The sequence below is a fragment of the Gossypium arboreum genome, chromosome 6 (assembly GCF_025698485.1).
Source record: "Gossypium arboreum isolate Shixiya-1 chromosome 6, ASM2569848v2, whole genome shotgun sequence".
In the NCBI taxonomy this organism is placed as follows: domain Eukaryota; kingdom Viridiplantae; phylum Streptophyta; class Magnoliopsida; order Malvales; family Malvaceae; genus Gossypium; species Gossypium arboreum.
Genome location: NC_069075.1, coordinates 65,214,236 through 65,236,006, shown reverse-complemented (window position 1 = coordinate 65,236,006; position 21,771 = coordinate 65,214,236). Strand labels below are relative to the sequence as shown.

General features: G+C 38.3%; 1 non-coding gene across 1 annotated transcript; it reads right to left on the bottom strand.

The window, feature by feature from the left end:
• Positions 1-14,467: 14,467 nt before the first annotated feature.
• On the bottom strand, positions 14,468-14,573 carry LOC128294524 (small nucleolar RNA R71). Its single transcript, XR_008284833.1, has one exon. It is a non-coding gene; the product is annotated as a small nucleolar RNA R71 (small nucleolar RNA).
• Between the last annotated feature and the right edge of the window lie 7,198 nt (positions 14,574-21,771).

Genomic DNA, 21,771 nt, shown 5'->3' with positions numbered 1-21,771 from the left:
AAATCGCCGACAACATCCGAGGTAAGTCTTGAGTGATGACCCTACTTGAATTATATCAAAATTATGCTCCTTGTTTGTGTGGCCATTGAGCCGAAATAGTAAAGGTTGATAAATATTTTGTGTTAGAGCTTTAGTAACGAAAATGAACTATGGACGTGTCTTGAATATTGATATATGTGTAAGTGAACATTGGAAATATATCCGGGCTAAGACCAAGGCATTCGTATGAAGTTGATATATCCGGCTAAGACCAAGGCATTCGTATGCGAGTTGATATATCCGGCTAAGACCAAGGCATTCGTGCGAGTTGATATATCCGGCTAAGACCAAGGCCTTTGTGCAAGTCACCAAATCCGGTTATGACCAAGGCAATCGTCTGAAGTCGCTATATCCGGTTAAATCCGAAAGTATGTGATTCGAAGTGAGCAATCTTGCTGTGAAAATTTCAGCTTACACACTTGTGAAAATTCCAGCAATGAGGTATGTTTGTATGTGCTTGTACTAATTGAATTCTTACAAGTAAGTATGCGCTAAGTTGATAAACGAGCTACCGCCTTGGGCTAAGTTGTTCTTTTGTGTATGAACATAAGGGTCGGTGATGTGAAATAAGTATGAGTATGGGAATGTGAATTAGTAAAGTGGTTTAATTAGCCATGTGAATAAAATACCTTAGTCAAAGCTGATTTCATTGCATGAGACTTACTAAGCATTAAAATGCTTACCCGTTGCTTTGGCTCTCTGTTTTATAGGTTTCGCTCGTTAGCTATCGGATTCGGGATCAAAGAAGTCAAGTCATCCACACTATCGAAGCCCCATTTTGGTACAAATTTTGGTTGAACTTTGAAATGGCATGTATAGGACCATCCTTTGTTGAAGGTCATGTACCTTCCGGTTTGTGTAAACTTGGATAGCCATGCGAAAATGGCTTATATACGTTTTAGCATAGAACTATAATCGTTTGTATGTTGACCCTTATGAGGTATGGAATTATTTTGAAACGATTAGCCATTGGAATGGTTAATCATGATCACGCTTTGTGCTATGTATGTAAAAAGGGCCAATTGAATCATGGAAAGTATGAAATAGGTAAAGCCTACTAAAGGCAGATGCTGACAGCAGCAGTGACGTGGATGTGAAAAATCACTAAAAATAGTAGGAATGGTATTAAATAGCAAATAAATTATGTAAGTGTACCTTGATGAATCTACTTTCATATGGAAGAAACGAAATGGTCATATGAGTTATAAGTTAACAGATTTTAAAGTTCTTGTGAAATAGGGCCAGAACGGTTTCTGGATCCCCTGTTCCAACTTTGGAAAATCATTGTAAATTAACCAGAGATAATTAGGAGTCATTCCATATATGTGTAGATTCCTCTCTGAGTCTAGTTTCTATAGAAACAAACGGCATCAGTATTGAAGCCCTGTACAGGGAGATATCCAATTCGTAACGCACAAAGGTCAGTGTAGTCGATCCCTACAACAGGCGAGACTTTAACTAATAAACTGTACTAATTGGCTCGACCAAAATTCTAGAAAAAATATGTAGATGGACATATGAGTCTAGTTTCAGGAAAAATTTACGGAACTGATTTTCGAGTTGTAAAACTCAAGTTATGAATTTTGGAGCGACTAGTACTCAGATTGGCAGCTTGTCTGAAAATTGTCAATAAGTGGGTTGAAGTCATTTAACACCTCGCGTTCGACTCGTGACGGTCTCGGGTTCGGGTGTTACAATTTTATTGGTATCGAGCTACGGTTTAGTCGATTCTAGGACTACCGTAATGCGTTTGGGTCTAGCTATACATGCCATTTTATGTGATTATATGATAGTGTGGTGATTTCGACGTTTGAACTTGTGTTTATTTATAGTAATGGATCCCGATCCCAACCGAGCGATAGCGATGATGTGGAGAGTGTGGCGCTGCTCCGCACAAGGGACAGCGCCGCGGACTCTCAACCTGTTGCTAGTAATCCGAATGACGAGGCTAGACAAGCCTTTTATAGCGTGATGAATGATTGGTTCAACCAATACATTCGAACTAATACGGCTGTTCCACAACCTCCATTCCCAACAAACACACCCCGACCTACAATGCCTCCGTAATTGACCAAATAAGGTCGAATAAGCCCCAGTTGATAGAATCCGAAAACATGGGGCTACTGAATTTAAAGCTACGGATAGTGATGATGCCGAGCAAGTCAATTTTGGTTGGACAACACGATCCGGTACTCGATGAGCTATCTTGTACACCGATGAATGCCTAAAGTGTACCATCTCCTTGCTACGTGATTCGCCTACTATTGGTGGAGTACTCGACTTGTTGTGCCCATGAACAAGTAACTTGGGAGTTCTTCCAAACCGAGTTTCGGAAAAAGTATATCGACGAGATTTATGGACCAAAACGAAAGGAATTTCTCGAACTTAAACAAGGTTCCATGTCGGTTACATCGACTATGAACGAAAATTCGTGAGGCTTAGCCAGACGCAGCGAGAATGCATTTCTTCGAAGTCGTGATGTGTAACGCTCAAGATGGACTGAATGATGAGATAAAGCTGTATGTTGGCATTTTGGAAATCCGAGAGTTTGTGACTCTCGTCGAGCGAGCGATGCAAAGCCGAGGAGTTTAGTATGGAGAAAAGGAAAGTGAAGCGGGAGCAAGGGAGTTTCAGAAGAGGTATTCGGGAAGCCCTTCCAACAGTCATCAAAGAAACTTAGAGATGGCTTAGGCCGATCTAGAGACACTTCGGGCTTTTCTAGACGAGATCGCGATCGACCCCTGTGACCACACGAATCACTTGATCGCCAAGAGTGGGAATGATCGACGAGAGAGGACGGAGTGCCATGTTGTGGCAAATGGCATTTTGAAGTCAGAGATTCCGTGACCGCTCTGTTACAAGTGTGGATCAGTTGACCACTTCATTAAAGATTGCCCGAGGTTGTCCGAATGCAATGTAGATCGGAGTGGGAAACCGGGTACTACCACCGCCGAGGTAGACCATCCGGAAATACGGGCAAGGCTAGTGGTGGTCGAGAGGATCTAGAGATGTCTGCGACCAGATCCGAGGCTCGCGCTCCAGCTAGGACTTATGCTATCTGGCGCGCGAGGATGCCTCCTCGCCGGATGTTATTACGGGTACTTTCACTCTCTTTGATACTAATGTGATTGCTTTGATTGACCCTGGTTCTACTCATTCTTATATATGCGAAACCTTAGCATCCAAAGAAGACTTTACCTATTGAGTCTCATCGAGTTCGTAATTCGGTGTCAAATCCTTTGGGTCGTTATGTGCTGGTCGACAAAGTGTGTAAGAAATGCCCCTAGTAATTCGAGGTACTGCTTTTCCGTGGACTTGATGCTTCGCCGCTCGATGAATTTGATGTTATTCTTGGGTTGGATTGGTTGACCGTGCATGATGCGGTTGTGAATTGCAAAAGCAAGACTATTGATTTGAGATGCAAACAACGAGATGATCCGAGTTGAGTCTACGAACTTGAAGGGTTGCCACCGTAATATCATCAATGTTGGCCCGAAATATGTAAGAAAAGGGTGTGAAGCATACCTTGCGTATGTACTTGATGATAAGGAGTTAGGAATAGAACCCAAATCATGCGGTGGTTTGTGAATACCGGACGTTTTCCCAAGAATTGCCGGGTTTGCCACTGTTCGGAGATAGAGTTTGGCATTGAGCTTGTACCGGACCACACCGATTTCGATAGCTCCATATCGTATGGCACCAACGGAATTAAAGGAGTTGAAAGCTCGGTTGCAAGAGTTGATGGATAGAGGTTTTGCTCGCCGAGTTTTTCACCTTGGGGTGCACCAGTGTTGTTTGTGAAAAGAAGGACGGAACCATGAGGTTGTGCATCGACTATCGTCGACTTAATAAAGTGACAATAAAGAACAAGTATCCGCTACCACGTATCGATGATTTGTTCGATCAACTGAAGGAGCCTCGGTGTTCTCAAAATAGATTTGAGATCGGGCTATTATCGATTCTTGAATCCGAGATTCGGACATACCCAAAACCGCCTTCGAACGAGATATGGTCACTACGAGTTCTTAGTGATGCCGCTTTGGGCTCACTAATGCCCTCGGTATTTATGGATTTGATGAATCGGATCTTCGATCATATTTGGATCGGTTCGTAGTTGTGTTCATCGACGACATCTTGGTCTATTCAAGAGATGAGACCGAACATGCGAGCACCCGAGATTAGTGTTGCAAATTTTACGGATAAGCGGTTATATGCTAAGTTTAGCAAGTGTGAGTTCGGTTAAGAGAGGTTAGCTTCTTGGGTCACGTGGTATCTCGATCGGGTATTCGAGTCGACCCAAGCAAAATTTCAGCCATACTTAACTGGAAACCTCCAAGAAATATTACTTGAGGTTCGGAGCTTTTTGGGACTTGCTTACACTACCGACGGTTTGTAAAAGGATTCTCGATGATAGCCACACCCATGACGAAACCGCTTGAAAGATGTCAAGTTTGAATGGACGGAAAAGTGTCGAAAAGTTTTGACCAATTGAAAACTCATTTGATGAAGCTCCAAGATTAGTACAAACCGAATCGGCAAAGAGTTTGTCATCTATAGTGACGCCTCCCTACTTGGGTTAGGTTGCGTATTGATGCAAGAAGGTCGAGTTGTGGCCTATCGTCGAGACAATTAAAGCCACATGAGAAAATTATCCGACCCATGATCTCGAATTGGTCGCCATCGTATTCGCCTTAAAGATATGGCGACATTACTTATTTGGTGAGAAGTGCCATGTGTATTCGGATCACAAAAGTCTCAAATATTTGATGACTCAAAGAGACTTAAATCTGCGACAAAGACGTTGGCTCGAGTGTTAAAGGATTATGAGCTGGTCATTGACTATCACCCGGAAAGGCTAATGTGGTTGCGGATGCCTTAAGCCGAAATCACCGCTTGCTTTACTGACGATGAATGTACACTTGTCTATCCTACCCGACAATGTGTTAGTAGCCAATTAAAGGCCAAACCATTGTTGACTCATCAAATTCGTGAAGCTCGAAAAGTTGATGAGGAGTTGCGTGCAAAACGGGCCGAGTGTGTTACGAACAAGGAATCGGAGTTTCAAATTGATGATGACGATTGTTTGAGGTTCGAAGTCGTTTGTGTGTTCCAAAGAATTGAACTTATTTCGATAATTCGAACGAAGCTCATTGTAGCCGAATGGCAATCCACCCGGGAGTACGAAGATGTACAATGAGTTGAAACGTCGGTTTTGGTGGCATGGTATGAAACGAGACATCTCCGACTTTGTTGCAAGATGTTTAATATGTCAACAAGTGAAAGCGGAGCATCAAGTGCCTTCGTGGTTACTTCACCGATCACGATACCCGAGTGGAAATGGGATCGAGTCACAATGGACTTTGTGTCCGGACCGCCGTTGTCGACAAGTAAGAAGGATGCAATTTGGGTTATTATTGATAGATGACTAAGTCGGCTCACTTTATCCTGTGCGTATGGATTTTCATTGGATAAACTAGCTGAATTGTACGTTTCTCGATTGTGAGATTACACGGGTACCGATTTACATTGTGTCGGATAGAGATCCGAGGTTCACCTCGCGATTTTGGAAGAAATTACAAGAAGCATTGGGCACCAAGTTGCATTTCAGACCGCTTTTCACCCCAAACCGATGGTCAATCCGAGCGTATAATTCGGATACTTGAGGATATGTTGAGATGTTGCATCCTCGAGTTCGATGGTTCATGGAATGGTACCTACCTTTGATTGAATTCGCCACAACAATAGTTTTCAATCAAGTATTAAGATGGCGCCTTACGAGGCTTTGTACGGGCGTAAATGCCGTACACCATTGTTTTGGACCGAGCTCGGTGAGAACAAAATTTTTGGAGTGGATTTGATTAAAGATGCTGAATGAAAGTAAAAGTAATCCGTGAAAATCAAGATAGCCTCCGATCGTCGTAAATCGTATGCGGATTTGAAACGAAAGGACATTGAGTATCGTGGGAGATAAAGTGTTTCTTAAAGTTTCGCCGTGGAAAAGATACTCAGATTCGGTAGTAAGGGCAAGTTGTGCCGAGATTCATTGGGCGTCGAAATCTCCGAACGAGTTGGCCCGATTATGTATCGTTTGATCTTGCCCCTGAACTTGAAAAGATTCACAACGTCTTCCATGTTTCAATGCTTGACGCTATAGATCTGATCCGTCGCACGTAATTAGTCCATCGAGGTTGAAATTCAAGCCGATATGAGTTATGAAGAAGAACCGATTCGTATCCTAGCTCGTGAAATGAAAGAGTTGCGAAACAAAAGGGTTCCGCTAGTGAAAGTGTTATGGCTCAAACACGGATAGAAGAAGCTACTTGGGAACCCGAGAACTCTATGAAAGAGCAATATCCAAACCTATTTACTGGTAAGATTTTCGGGACGAAAATTTCTAAAGTGGGGAGAGTTGTGACAGCCTTAAAACGACCCTAGTCGAAATGTGGTTTCGGGACCACAAAACCAAGGCATAAAAATAATTTAATATTTATTTTATTGCCTATAATGTGTGTTAACTCATGTGTGATATTTTTATGCTTTGATTTAGAATTATAGATGTGAATTTCACTAGAAAGGACCTAGTAATAAACTTTGAAAGTATGAGGGAAATGTGTGATGACTAATTAAAGGATGCATGCAAAACAATGGACTTGCATGTCAAATTCCCCCATAGCTAGTGGCCGCCATGACAAGGATTTATGGGCAAAAATCATGTCATGAAACATGTTTGGTAAATGGGTTATGATGGAAAGAATAAAATAAGGGTATGGAATAAACAATTAATGTTAGTAGATGAGAAACAAAAAAAAAAGTGTCCATCTTCCTCCATAGCTTGGCGAATGTCCTAAAGAAAGAAAGAAAAAATTTTGTTCATCTCTTTTCACTCTCTTGTTGGTAGAAAATACTAAGGATAAGGAAGGAGTTTTGCTTCATATTTGGTTTGGAAGAGGATTAGGAAGAGGTTGGCTAAACTTGCATCAAGATTAAGGTATGTTTGAGGTTCATGCATGTTTTTAGTTGCTAGCTTAATGTTCTTGTTAGCCCATGGTTCAAATCCTTGTTATGTCATGGGAATGAAATTCGGCCAAAGTGAATGTGGTGTTAATGCCATTGCATGTTAAATAACAAGCTTGAAAGTGATACATGTGATGGAGGATTGAAGATTCTTAGATTTTCTTTTAGCATTTTTTTGAATGAGATACTAAGTTCTTTGTTTCACCATGACCAAATTGAAATGGTGTGGTGTTGTGGTATTCGGCCATGATATATCCATAAGTATAATTCATGCATGTTGCATGGTAAGTAAGATTTAAGCTTTGGAAATGTGTATATATTTGGATATAAGCCACTTGAGAATTCGGCCTTGCACCTACATGAATATATGTTTGCACATGATGGATTGGTATGACATATATACTAATTCAAAGTGTATATTTGCTTGTGATGATGTGTTGATTATGAAGTAAATAAGAGATGTGCAATGAATTACGATATGTAATGTGTTAGTAGTAAAATGTATGCTGTTTTTTTGTGTGGTATTAAGTGTATATTCGCCACATGAGGGTAATTAGTGTGCATGCATTCGGTTTGAGGCAAGCATATAGATGCCTATTCTTGGCTTAGAAAATTCGCTAAGAGGAATATTAACTAATGTGTTGAGTTCGATTTATGATTTCGTACATATGCAACTTTGATGCCTAATGTATATAAGGGCCAAGTACTTTGAACTTCACGTTGATGTTTGAATGTATTGAATTGCTTGTTGTGATGTAAAAATGTGCATGACCATTGTGTATTTGAGCTAAAGGATGGCCATATGACCATTTACACTCCTTGTCATATTCGCCATAAGCTATCATGATGAGATTTTAATAAGTTAAATTTGTGTGAATTAGCTCAAGAGCAAAGGGAGCTAAATCCGATAAAGGGAAGGAAAAAGTAGTTGAATAGCCGTCGAAATCGCTCGACAACATCCGAGGTAAGTCTTGAGTGATGACCCTACTTGAATTATATCAAAATTATGCTCCTTGTTTGTGTGGCCATTGAGCCGAAATAGTAAAGGTTGATAAATATTTTGTGTTAGAGCTTTAGTAACGAAAATGAACTATGGACGTGTCTTGAATATTGATATATGTGTAAGTGAACATTGGAAATATATCCGGCTAAGACCAAGGCATTCGTCTGAGTTGATATATCCGGCTAAGACCAAGGCATTCGTGCGAGTTGATATATCCGGGCTAAGACCAAGGCATTCGTGCGAGTTGATATATCCGGCTAAGACCAAGGCCTTTGTGCAAGTCACCAAATCCGGGTTATGACCGAAGGCAATCGTATGAGTCGCTATATCCGGTTAAATCCGAAAGTATGTGATTCGAAGTGAGCAATCTTGCTGTGAAAATTTCAGCTTACACACTTGTGAAAATTCCAGCAATGAGGTATGTTTGTATGTGCTTGTACTAATTGAATTCTTACAAGTAAGTATGCGCTAAGTTGATAAACGAGCTACCGCCTTGGGCTAAGTTGTTCTTTTGTGTATGAACATAAGGGTCGGTGATGTGAAATAAGTATGAGTATGGGAATGTGAATTAGTAAAGTGGTTTAATTAGCCATGTGAATAAAATACCTTAGTCAAAGCTGATTTCATTGCATGAGACTTACTAAGCATTAAAATGCTTACCCGTTGCTTTGGCTCTCTGTTTTATAGGTTTCGCTCGTTAGCTATCGGATTCGGGATCAAAGAAGTCAAGTCATCCACACTATCGAAGCCCCATTTTGGTACAAATTTTGGTTGAACTTTGAAATGGCATGTATAGGACCATCCTTTGTTGAAGGTCATGTACCTTCCGGTTTGTGTAAACTTGGATAGCCATGCGAAAATGGCTTATATACGTTTTAGCATAGAACTATAATCGTTTGTATGTTGACCCTTATGAGGTATGGAATTATTTTGAAACGATTAGCCATTGGAATGGTTAATCATGATCACGCTTTGTGCTATGTATGTAAAAGGGCCAATTGAATCATGGAAAGTATGAAATAGGTAAAGCCTACTAAAGGCAGATGCTGACAGCAGCAGTGACGTGGATGTGAAAAATCACTAAAAATAGTAGGAATGGTATTAAATAGCAAATAAATTATGTAAGTGTACCTTGATGAATCTACTTTCATATGGAAGAAACGAAATGGTCATATGAGTTATAAGTTAACAGATTTTAAAGTTCTTGTGAAATAGGGCCAGAACGGTTTCTGGATCCCCTGTTCCAACTTTGGAAAATCATTGTAAATTAACCAGAGATAATTAGGAGTCATTCCATATATGTGTAGATTCCTCTCTGAGTCTAGTTTCTATAGAAACAAACGGCATCAGTATTGAAGCCCTGTACAGGAGATATCCAATTCGTAACGCACAAAGGTCAGTGTAGTCGATCCCTACAACAGGCGAGACTTTAACTAATAAACTGTACTAATTGGCTCGACCAAAAATTCTAGAAAAAAATATGTAGATGGACATATGAGTCTAGTTTCAGGAAAAATTTACGGAACTGATTTTCGAGTTGTAAAACTCAAGTTATGAATTTTGGAGCGACTAGTACTCAGATTGGCAGCTTGTCTGAAAATTGTCAATAAGTGGGTTGAAGTCTGTTAACACCTCGCGTTCGACTCCGGCGACGGTCTCGGGTTCGGGGTGTTACATTGGAAATCTTGAAAACCCTAGCCACGGCTTCCCCCATGCTAATTTCGGCCTCCATGAAAAAGATGAGTCAATTTTGGCTTTATTTTCCCTTTTTATTTCTTTTAATTACCAAATGACTAAAATGCCCGTAAGGCCTTTCTTTAAAATTTTGTCCTATTCATGCCCATTTTTGTCCAAACGAAATATAATGGTCTAATTACCATTTAAGGAACTCCTCTTCAAACCCCCATTTCAATCAAGTACTTATGAATTAGAACACATATTTTGCAACTTTTGCAATTTAGTCCTAAAAGTCCAATTAAGCACTTTATCAATAAAATTACATAACGATATTTTTACACAATATTTTAATCAATAAATAAACCTTAAAACTTAATCGGAATAAATTTTTTGACTTCGAATTCATGGTTCTAAAACCATCGTTCCATTTAGGCCCTAAATCAGTCTGTTACAGCAACTTTTGCAAATAAGCCCTAATAGGCAAATTAAACATGCAATCTATAAAATTTCTTATCAATACTCTAACACATGCAGATAATCACTTGGTAAATCATAAAAATTAATCGAAATAAACTTTAATATCTCAAATTTTTGGTTTCACAACCACTATTCCATTTAAGCCCTATTTCGAGATGTTACATGTGTCATCTTGGTATGTTATGAGTTATGATGTTAGCCATGAGATTTGGATTGCAAATGTTAGAATATGGCCATTTAAGTTGGCTTGAATTATATGTTGGATAAATGATATATGTGATGTTTATAATGTCCTAAGTGTTGGCTTGTTTGGAATGGTTGTATGGATGCTCTTTTGGTTAGTTATTAGTTGATACATTAATTCTTGAGAAATGGTATGATTTATATATGATGAATTGGTATATTGAGAAGCATGATTTGGTTGATAGAAAGGTGAGAAGATATGTAAGTTTATGATGATTTTAGTATATTGATTTGGTATGTTTTTTTAACATGGAATTGAGTAGTTGTAATGGTTGATGTTAAATGGCATGATTTGTATGTCATTTGACATATTTTGGCTGCTCATATATGTATTGAATGATACCATTTTGATAGCTAGGTATGCTTGTGGAAAGGGTGGCAAATTGGCTTTGCAAATGGCCTATTTTTGTCTACACAGGCAGAGACACGGGCGTGTGTCTCAGCCATGTACGACACATGGTCATGTAACACAGCCATGTGTCCTTTAGGATACCCTTTCGAATGAAGGCAGTATACCCAACACTTTTGACACGGCCTGGACACACGGACGTGTCTATTGGCCGTGTCTGACACATGGGCGTGTGGCTGGCCGTGTGACCCAAGTCAGCAACCCTCATTAGATTTCACACGGCTTGGCACACAGGCATGTCCTCGGCCGTATGGTGCAAGTCAGTATGTATGCGTTGTGTAACGCCCCAAATTTGGGCATAGAAGTATTAGGCCTTGTGTATGGGTCCGTAAGGAGGTTGTATATAAGCATTTAATTGTATAAGGAAATGACACAATTAAATGTCTGCTTTGGTGGTAAATGGCCCTGAGAAGTGTTGGAGAAATCTTGGGTTCAAACCTAGGCTTTAGCATAAATTTTGGTTTTAAGTGAATAAAACCCTGGGTGTTTGGATGAAGGCCTTTTAAATTATTGTGGTAAATAATGACACAAGGAAGCATGTGGTCTAGTGGTTGTGGCGTCATTAAGTTTGCAAGGGAGCTTGGGATAAAGTCTTGTCTCTTGCAATTTATTTTGGTTTTTCTTTTAAAGGAACCTGGACTTTGGCCTATAGACCTTATAATTAATTGAAGCTAAAATGGTGGCACAAAGAGCCTTGTGGTGTAGTGGCAAGGTGGCGTGTTATGTAACCGTGAGGTCTAAGGTTCAAGACTTGGCATGCACAGTGGAGTGATTATTTTGCTGTTTGAGCTGTGTAAGAGGTGGAGTTGGACTAGAACTCTATGGTTGAAGTGGTAATAAAAAATAAGGAATTTTCTTAATGGTTATAGAACGAAGAACATAAGTTGGTGAGGCAAAAAGTGATTAAGACTCAATGCAGGATGCGCCAAGGTTAGTGATCATGGACTTCAGTGCGTTCTCATAAACATGTGTGTATTTTGCACTCTCTAGCTGTAGAACGGAAAATGCCAGAATGCCGAAATGTCGATCACACGGTGATGGCAACCACACCAGCTTGCGAGCGCACATGTGGGAGCTTTGACGTGATGGTTGAGGCCATCATGAGTGCTCTCATGGGCTTAGGTTGCTTTGGGTTGAGATGGGCCAAGTGGGCCCAATGGGCCCAAGTGGATAAATTGTATGACTCTGTAGTAAATATTGGATTGGACTATGTGAATCTCATATTTGTAGGCTAGTATTACTGAAATGCCCCTGTAAGATAGAATTACTGAATACCCTTAGTTTACAAAATTACCAAAATACCCTCGATTAGCAAAATTAATAAAATACTCCTGATTTGTGAAATTACCGAAATACCCTCAACCTGTAAAATTATTGAAATACCCTCGACTTGTAAAATTACCGAAATACCATCGATTTGTAAAATTATCAAAATACCCTTGAGTTAAAAAATTACCGAAATACCCTTGATTTGGAAAATTATAGAAATACTCCTAATTTACAAAATTACAAAAATACCCTTGACTTTCAAAAATTACAGAAATACCATTAGTTTGCAAAATTATCGAAATACCCTTGGGTTGTAGATTTTCCAAAACACCCTTTTAGGGTGAAATGACTAAAATGCCCCTAATAGGTAAAAAGACCGTTCTGCCCCTCTAGGGTATATGACTCACTAATAATACAATTTGATTGATTTGACTATGTTTTGACTGAGAATGTATGACTGTGATTGGACTGTTGTAACTGAGATTTGTATGATTTTGTATGTCGTGTGTATATTTGCTGCACTCGTATAATATTATGTTGCACATGGGTGGGGATTATTAAAAAGGAAGAAATTGAGGATCGCATGGTCGCTTGACGACCATGGACCCACCGATTGAGGATCGCATGGTTGCTTGACGGTCGTGGATTCACCAATTAAGGATCGCATGGTTGCTTGACGACTGTGGATCCACCGGTGGCTTTTAAGCCCAATATATGATTATTGACAACTCTGTGTCGATCATATTTACCCGAGGCTATGTACCGACTATATTACCATCGCTAATGGCTATGTGCCTAAAATGATACAGCTACCGATGGCTTAAAGCCAATTATTCTGATTATGGCTTTGTGCCAACCTACATATGGCTCTGTGCCAACCTGATTATGGTTGTGTGCCAAACGTATTTGCCTAAGGATATGTGCCAATATATGAATATTGACGACTCTGTGTTGATCACATTTACCTAGGGCTGTGTGCCAATTATGTTACTTTAGTTGAGGGCTATGTGCCTAACATAATGCAGTTATCGATGGCTTTGTGCCATTGTGCCATTCTGCTTACGAATTCCAGCCGTCCTATTATCTGGTAGCATTGCTGTGATGTTTAAGGCTATGTGTTGTCCTGTTTACGGCGTTGAGCTGTCCTGTTTATAGCGTTGAGCTATCTTGTTAACTTAATGCCGCAATCGGTGCTAAGCTTGGTATGTTGGCTGGGTGGGTCGATTTTATCCACACATGGTGTGCTGGTTGGTATGGGTGGTGTGTTGGTTGGACTGGGCTGGTAATCTGTCTGCATATCTACATATGATACTGATTCTGTAATGGGCTCCGACCCAAACTGATTCTCAATTCTGTCTGTTTACTAACTGTTTTAGTTTAGGAGGGGATTACACACTAAGTTTTCATAAACTCACCCCATTTATTAACTGTTCAGGTAATCCCCAGCATTAGGAGGATCGGTGCCGCGAGGGGCTCGGAGACGACCACACAACTGCACATGTTTTTCTATTTCATTTATTTAGTTAAGCACTTTGGTTTTTGATTTGGGTTGTATTAAGGCCTTTTTATTTTTTTAACTTTTTGTTTGGGAAATTTATTTAGTATGCTTAATATCGGTTAGAAGTAGGACGCGGTTTTCCAAAACAACCATTGGTTTTCAAAAAATCATATTTCCGCAACTGTTTAAAATTAAGCTTCCGCAACAAGTAAGGTTTTAAGGGGATTAACATTTCACAAGTTTTAAAATGGCCAGAGGTTTTAAATAGTAAGGAGGGTTTTCAATGAGAACATGGTTTTTGAAAAACACTTCAATGTGACACGTCAGATTCAGGCCTAACTTCTAGGTCAGGTTTGGGGTGTTACACCCTGTTTTCGCACAACCTGTGACACGAGCGTGCCTGGTGATCGTGTGAGGCACACGGCCGGTTCACACGGACGTGTGACCCTTATATGTTTGAAAATTTCTTTAAGTTTCCTAAAGTTTGTAAATGTTTTCAATTAGTCCCGAACCTCTTTTAAGCAAGTTTTAAGGTCTCGCAGGACCTTAGAAGGGACAATATGATTGAGATGAATGGATTTTGATAATGAATGCATATATGTATGTGAATGTTGTGTATTGATCGGTAATGCCTCATAACCCTATTCCAGCGACGGATACGGGTTAAGGGTGCTACAAATGTGTTCCTGAAGATGCCCTGAGACTTAAATTGTTTCCATGTTCTTTAAGAGATCGTGCAAGAGTATGGTTGAATGGTTTACCGTCAGGAACAGTGGCATCATGGAATGATCTTTGCCAGAGGTTTTTGCTACAGTGTAATCCATCAAATATGAATTCCAAGCTTAGAAATTACATCACATATTTTTTGCAATCAAAGGATGAAACACTATATGAAGCTTGGAACAATTTAAAGAATTAATTCAGAAATATTCGATGCATGGATTTCAACACTGGACTCAGATAGAGATATCCTACAATGGGTTGAATACACATACAAGGATGGTAGTTGATGATTCATCCAATGGTACTTTGTTGGATAAATTTTATAATGAAGCAGATAAGATCTTGGAAAAGATTGCCAACAATGATTATCAATATTCGATCAAAAGAGCCAGGACGGACAAGAGAGCTATTGGTACTATAGAGCTAGATGCAGTAACTTTGTTGACAACCCCGGTATCTTCTTTGGCTTATATGATCAAAACAGATAAGAAACCCCTTATAGTTCAGGAGATGAAATTAGTCGAGCTATCGTGTGTTTATTATGGTGAAGATCATGTCTTTGATGAATGCCTATCAAACCCAACATTTGTGTACTAAATAAGTAATTTTAACCAAAATAGTAGTCCCTATTATAACACCTACAATTCAAGGTGGAATCAACATTCAAATTTTAGTTGAAATAATAAAGGTGTGAGGAATTCAAACAATGTTGCAAGACAGAACGCACCACCTGGTTATAATCACCCTCTGCCAAGATAAAATATTCAACAGGGTCAAACATCATCATCCTCAACATCTATTGAAGCTTTATTGAAGGAATATATGGCTAAAAATGATGTTGTAATTCAAAGTCAGGCTACTGTAATTCAAAGTCAGGTTGCGTCTCTCTGAGCTCTTGAGAATCAAGTGGGGTAAATAGCGAATGATTTGATTCGAGGTCACAAGGAGCATTGCCAAGCGATACAGAGAATTCAAGTACAAAAGACAGTCAACATTGCAAAGCAATTACTCTTAGAAGTGGGACTCAGCTGGAAGACATTGTTCAAGATGCCACTGTAGCAGAAGACAACTCTAGACTCAACCAGGGAAAGAGTTCAGATTCATATCAAAAATATCCTGCAGCTAAAAAGTATAAGCAGCAAAATTTTGTGGCAGAATCAGATCATGTTGTCAACAATAATGCTACAGCAAAACAATATCGGCGATTGGAAGACGACCACATCCACCTTTTTCTTAACGATTCAAAAGTTCTAAACAGGATGTTCAATTCAAATGATTTTTGAAGGTCTTGAAGCAACTCTATATCAACAAACCGTTAGTAGAAGCTTTGGAGAAAATTCCCAATTATGTGAAATTTTTGAAAGATATACTGTCAAAGAATCACGGATTGGGAGGATTTGAGCTTGTTGCTCTCATTGAATGGTGTACAACGATGTTGATGAATAAGTTACCTCCAAAGTTGAAGGACCCAGGAAGTTTCACTATTAGTATGTTGGTAAGGCATTATGTGATTTAGGAGCAATTATAAATCTAATCCCTATGTCTATTTTCAAGAAGCTGAGAATTAGGAAAGCAAAACCTACTACGGTTACGTTGCAACTGGCTGAGCTATCCTACGCACATCCGGAAGGTAAAATTGAAGACGTACCTAGTAAGAGTAGATAAGTTTATTTTTTCGACAGATTTCCATATTTTAAAATGTGAAACTGACAAAGATGTGTTAATTATTCTCAGAAGATCATTTCTTGCTACAGGCAGGACTTTAATTGATGTGCAGAAAGGTGAACTAAATATAAGGGTAAATGATCAGTAAGTTACTTTCAATGTATTTGATGCTTTGAAATGTGCAGATGATAATAAAGAATGCCATGCCATTGGTTTGCTAGAAACAACAGTGTAAGAATAGTTTGAAAGATATTTGCCACAACAAAATCTTCTATTTGGAACAATCCATTCGAGCAACAAGTGCTCAACTCACTCGGTCAATTACAGAAGCAACTCAATCTCCCTAAGACTCGACAACTCCAAATTGTTGCGAAATTGGAAAAAGCATAAAAAAAATCTTTTCTTTCTTTCTTTTCTTTAATTACTTTCCTTTAATTTTGTTTTTATTATTTTTATCTTTAATTACTTAGAGTTATTTTCATTTATGATTGATCATCTTATTAATTAGATCATGGAGTCTGATAAAGAAGGGGGGATATACACCTAATGAAAAGGAAATTGTGTTATAAGATCAGTGCACGCAAATCCACCAGCAAAAAAGAATGAAGTAACCATACTTCACTCCAAGTTAGGCAAGTTTTCTTCCTTTCTTTGCATCATGCATTCCATTTGTTTTGCATGCCATTTTTTATTCATATATATCTTCTCACATTCATGTTTTATATTTGTACATACCTTGAGGACAATGCATCCCTTAGGTTTAGGGGTGTATTGTGCATTTAGGCTGTATTTTATATTTAGTATGTATGATCATTTTAGTATAGTTATTCTAGTATAGTTAAAATTGTTTTTCCACCGCCATGTAACTACTAAGTATTATTTTTCCTATGAGGATTACAATATTAACTTATGATTTTTGATGATGACATCAAATTCTTCAATATACCTAGAACATGTGACTGTGGATTAGGTGAAATTAGCTTAGGTTAGGTTGCTTGAAAATGACTTCCTAAAAAATGAGATGTCCTATACTCAGTTTTTTTTATAGCAAGTGTCTTTTAATGAACTTAGGGACTTTTGATGCCAAAATTAATCATATTGCCACAACATTATTAAAATAAAAGAAATAGGCACTCCAAAACTTAGAATTGTCGAGTAAGTCAGCACTACTTTGTTTGCTCCATTGTGTTGCTGACTAGAAAGGTGAGTTTAAGTAAGAGTGTGTAATAAAAAAAGAAAATAAATTAGGGGCGCACTCCACTATAGTAACGGGCTGAGTAGCTAAGAGGTAGTTGTTTGCCCCATCCATCTTCTAAGTTAAAAGCCTTAGCTTCAAGAGTGATTTTTATTTAAATTTTTACATGATTGAGTACTAGGTAATTCAGTGTATGCTCTATTTTGATTATCATGTCAAAGAATTTTGTGACATGCTAAATCCCCAAATACACATAATAAAAAAAAACAAATACAAATAAATATTTTGAGTAGGCTTAGAGCAAGGGTTACAAAGTAACTTGAGTTTAGGTAACAAATGAATTGAGTAAATTAGGAGATGTTTGCTGTGGCCAGAAAGCACACATGAGTACTTAGAAAATTTTGTTTTTAGGGAGAAATTTTATGCACTACCTTTGTTGAGTGAACCTTTAAAACTTGAACACGTTTTAGAGAAAGAAGAGTGCCGAGAACTGATGAATATATTATTCTTTAAATAGACTAGCAGTACAGGGTAGTTACATGTGCTGGTAAAAGTTTCGCATTCATGCATATTTTGCTTGAGGACAAGAAATAACTCATGTTTGGGGGTGTGATAAGTTTTAAAAAGAGTTGTATTTCTTTCTTTTAAATTACCTAGCTAATTGTTTGAACTTGGGTATATTTAGTTGCATTTTAGAACATTTCATTGGTATTTTTCTCATTGCATTAGGATCTTGGACTGTGTTTAAATGTTAGGTACTTTTAATTGCATATGGAAGGGTTGTGTTTGGTGGTTTGGCAGGTACAGGATGTGGAGAATGAAATAAATGAGTGAAGGTTTGTCAAGGGAAAAGGTTGGACAATTTTCCAACTTGTATGCCGTGGCAATTCCAGGAAGATAACCGAGTCAACACTCAACGCATACCAGTCTCATCCCAACTCTACTTGTACCAGAAAAACCTACCTAAAAAATAGGAGAGGATATCATGAGATGTTGGATTTATCCTAGGGGAAAAGCTTATAAAAAGCCAAAGGAGGAAACCCTAAAGTGCGTGGAGATTTGGAGGCAAAAAATAGAGGGTAGCGTCTAAGTAGAGATGAAAAGAGGAAAACGAAGGCAGTCCCTCTCAGCTACCATAGGACATTGTGTCACTGGAGTGTGAATTGGATAAGAGAAAGTTGTCTTCCTAAAGTTCTTTCATATATCTTACTTTGTTCCTTCGTGAATTGATTTGATTGAAATGATGTTGGATGATATTTTGGTTTTGAATTTTACTTGGCAACCCATGAGCTAAATCTCGTAGGGTTGGGATTACATGATGAAACCTTTATTTTCTTTAATGGTTAAAGCATAGATCTACATTAATTTATTATTTCATTCAATTATTTTTATTTCTAAATTGTATGCATGCAAATCCCTAGACATAGATGACTATGCAACATGCCCATAAATTGACCTAATTATGAAAATGTTGGATTAGTTAGACTGAAATTGAATGATATAAGCTAGAACTCAACCGATACTTGTAGTAGACTCTAGATATAGAGCAGCGTTCATATGGGAAGCAAACAAAATAATGTAGGATACCATGCTAAAGGCTTATAGACATATATCACTTAAGGCAAGGTAACTTGAGGTTTTTGCTCTCGAAAGAAGTAAACCACTTTAAAACTCTTCTGAGCAGTAGATTGAGTATGATTTTGCTAGGGCATTATTGATAAAAATGGTAGATTCATAGTAATCCTGACCTTCCAAATCAACTTTGTATATCCTCTATCCTTTGCCGTAGCATCTTGCCATAACATATTTAGTTGTTTACTTGTTCATTACATATTATTCACATAGTTATTCTCGTAATTGCTATTGAATTTTTACTCTTGCTTTGCTTTAGCATTTTCCAGTATTAATCAGTACACATTTATCACATATATTTTATTCCTTTAAATTACTACCGCATACTTATCTTCGTTTTTCTATACCATTAATCATAATTTTTTATAATAACTTGACCACCTAATTCTATCCCTGTGGAGACGATCTTACTTATCACTTTATTACTTGATTCGACTTGTATACTTGCACAATTCGTATATCATTTCACACGCGACACTTCAAGTTTGTGTGATACTATGAGTTTGCATGTAAGACACTTGCACCCTTCTATGAGATTGCACAATGTAGGTTAGCACACTATCGCATAGGCGAACCCACATCATATAAACACGTGTTAAACCTAGAGTAGGGTACATGTCGACATGCATGAAACCTACCTACAATATCACATTTATGAATAATAACCATATAATATAAATACACAACTAAACCCATCCAAAGGACACAGAGAAACACTCAATAATTTGGTGCGGTGAGTGTGGATAGGCTTCTGATCTTCATATTGCTAAAAAAACCAAAATTACTCACCCTAATGATAATTTCCCCACTAATTTCCTGTCGGGACAAGCAAAAGGTTCTGGCACTGGCAGTCAACCCAACGAGATAGATATTTTTGTTGGTTGGTTTGTCGACCGACTAGAGAATTTCGGTAACTTGGGCCATGCAAGTGTTTCCAACTCTTTAGATCTCAACGCTTCTTCTAGTCATGGATTGTCATTTTCCTCTGATCAGGGAGCATCGCCACAACAAGTGTTAGGTTTGTAGGAGTAGATGGCTCAATAAAGTGCTAAGTTTGAACAGCAACAAGCATTTCAGTAAGAAGTATTAAGACAAAATGAAGAGTTGAGGAGGAAAATTCAATTTGACAACTTTGATCTTTAAGATAATTTCATGTCTACCCATGAGGAGGATGTAGGGGCACATGCAAAACCGTGGCAGAGTGAAATGGTTGTTCTGCATTAGAGATGTAAGAACATTACATCCAAATGCCTAATATATGGATTGGTTGTTTTGTTTTAACAATCTATTAGCTTCTGAGATAGTAGTTGTGAGCCTACCAGCTGAGTTTAAGGTTCTGAAGGAAATGTTCGAAGCAAGAAGGGATCCAGAAGAACATCTCATGTAGTACAATGATTATATGAATGTGCTAGGGACCTCTGATGCTGCAAAGTTTAAAGCCTTTTTTATGACCCTTAAAGGAAGTACGAAAGATTGGTATTTGTTTTTACCACAGGGCTCCATTTAGAGCTTCTTGCTGTTGGGCCAAATGTTCTTAGGAAGATTTCAAACTCATAGAACAATAATGAGCAATCCTATGGGTTTGATGTCAATAAAAAAGAGGGATAGAGAATCCTTACAAGATTATGTTAAACGTTTTCATGTAGTAATGCTAAACACAAATTTGTAGGATTAGTAGGTCATTGATGACTTTATCATGGGTGTTTAGAATAAACATGTGCAATATTCATTCACTTATAATAGGCCACAAAGTTTGGCAGATTTGTATGAGAGGGCTCATAAGTTCGCTGAAGTAGAAGAAATTAAAAAAGCGGCTCGCAATACCTTCCAAAGGGATGATAGATAGTTTAGAAACTGACAGGGAGTTTGCAATCATCATGGCCCTGTTTCTCAGAGTCTACGCATAGAATGAGGGGCACAACAGAGGACTTATTCATAAAATGAATCACCAAGACCATTTCAATGATCTCAGGTTTAGCACATAAGAAGGTATGATCCTCATGGAAAATTTGAAACCTATACTCCCTTAAATGCTACACGTGCCTATATTCTTAATCAGGTTAAAATTTTAAGCATCTTGCCAAGTCCTCCACCCATACGACATAATTAGTCTAGGTCAAACTCAAGGGACAGGTGTAATTTTCACAATGATGGAAAACATAAGACTAAAGATTGTTCTTCTTTGAAAGATTCTATTGAAGAAGAAGTGAGGAATGGAGAGCTTAAAAATTTTATGGCTCGGGATGCTACACCATCAGGTCAGACTTTGTGAGAAGATGATAAGGGTAAGCAAAAAGTTAGAGGTAGAATACATGTGATAATTGGTACGGATGAAGAGTGGACGACCTCCAACACAAAGAGAAAGCTTATCATAGAAATGTAATGTCACTCAGTTCACCGAAAGATTGCATCAGTAAGAAAAATGGAAGGTGGAATTTAATGATGAGGATTTGGTGTGTGATGAAGAAGGAAATGATCCAATGGTCGTGTCAGCAAGTATAGCAAGGTTTGAGGTAAAGAGAATTTTTATTGACAGTGGAACATTTTAGAGGTGTTGACTTCGGATGCATACCAAAAAATATGATGTAAAGAGCAAACTATGAGGAGGGCAAGCCCTTTGTATGGTTTTGTGAACTATACAATCGAGGTGAAGGGATGCATTACTTTACCTATTCAACTCTTTGTCGTAGACCTTCAAATGGCCTATAATGCCATTTTTGGACATCTCATTATTAGAATGGCAAAGATGATGCTTGCAACTTTTTGTATGAAGATCAAGTTTCCTACAAAAATAAGGATAGCTTTTATGAATTCTAATCAGCGAACAGCTAAACAGTGTCACCTGTTAGCAATCAAACAAACGTACAAACTAGTGTCGCTGGGATAAAGCTCATAGTAAACAAGAGTGGTTGGTCAAGTTTTGGATT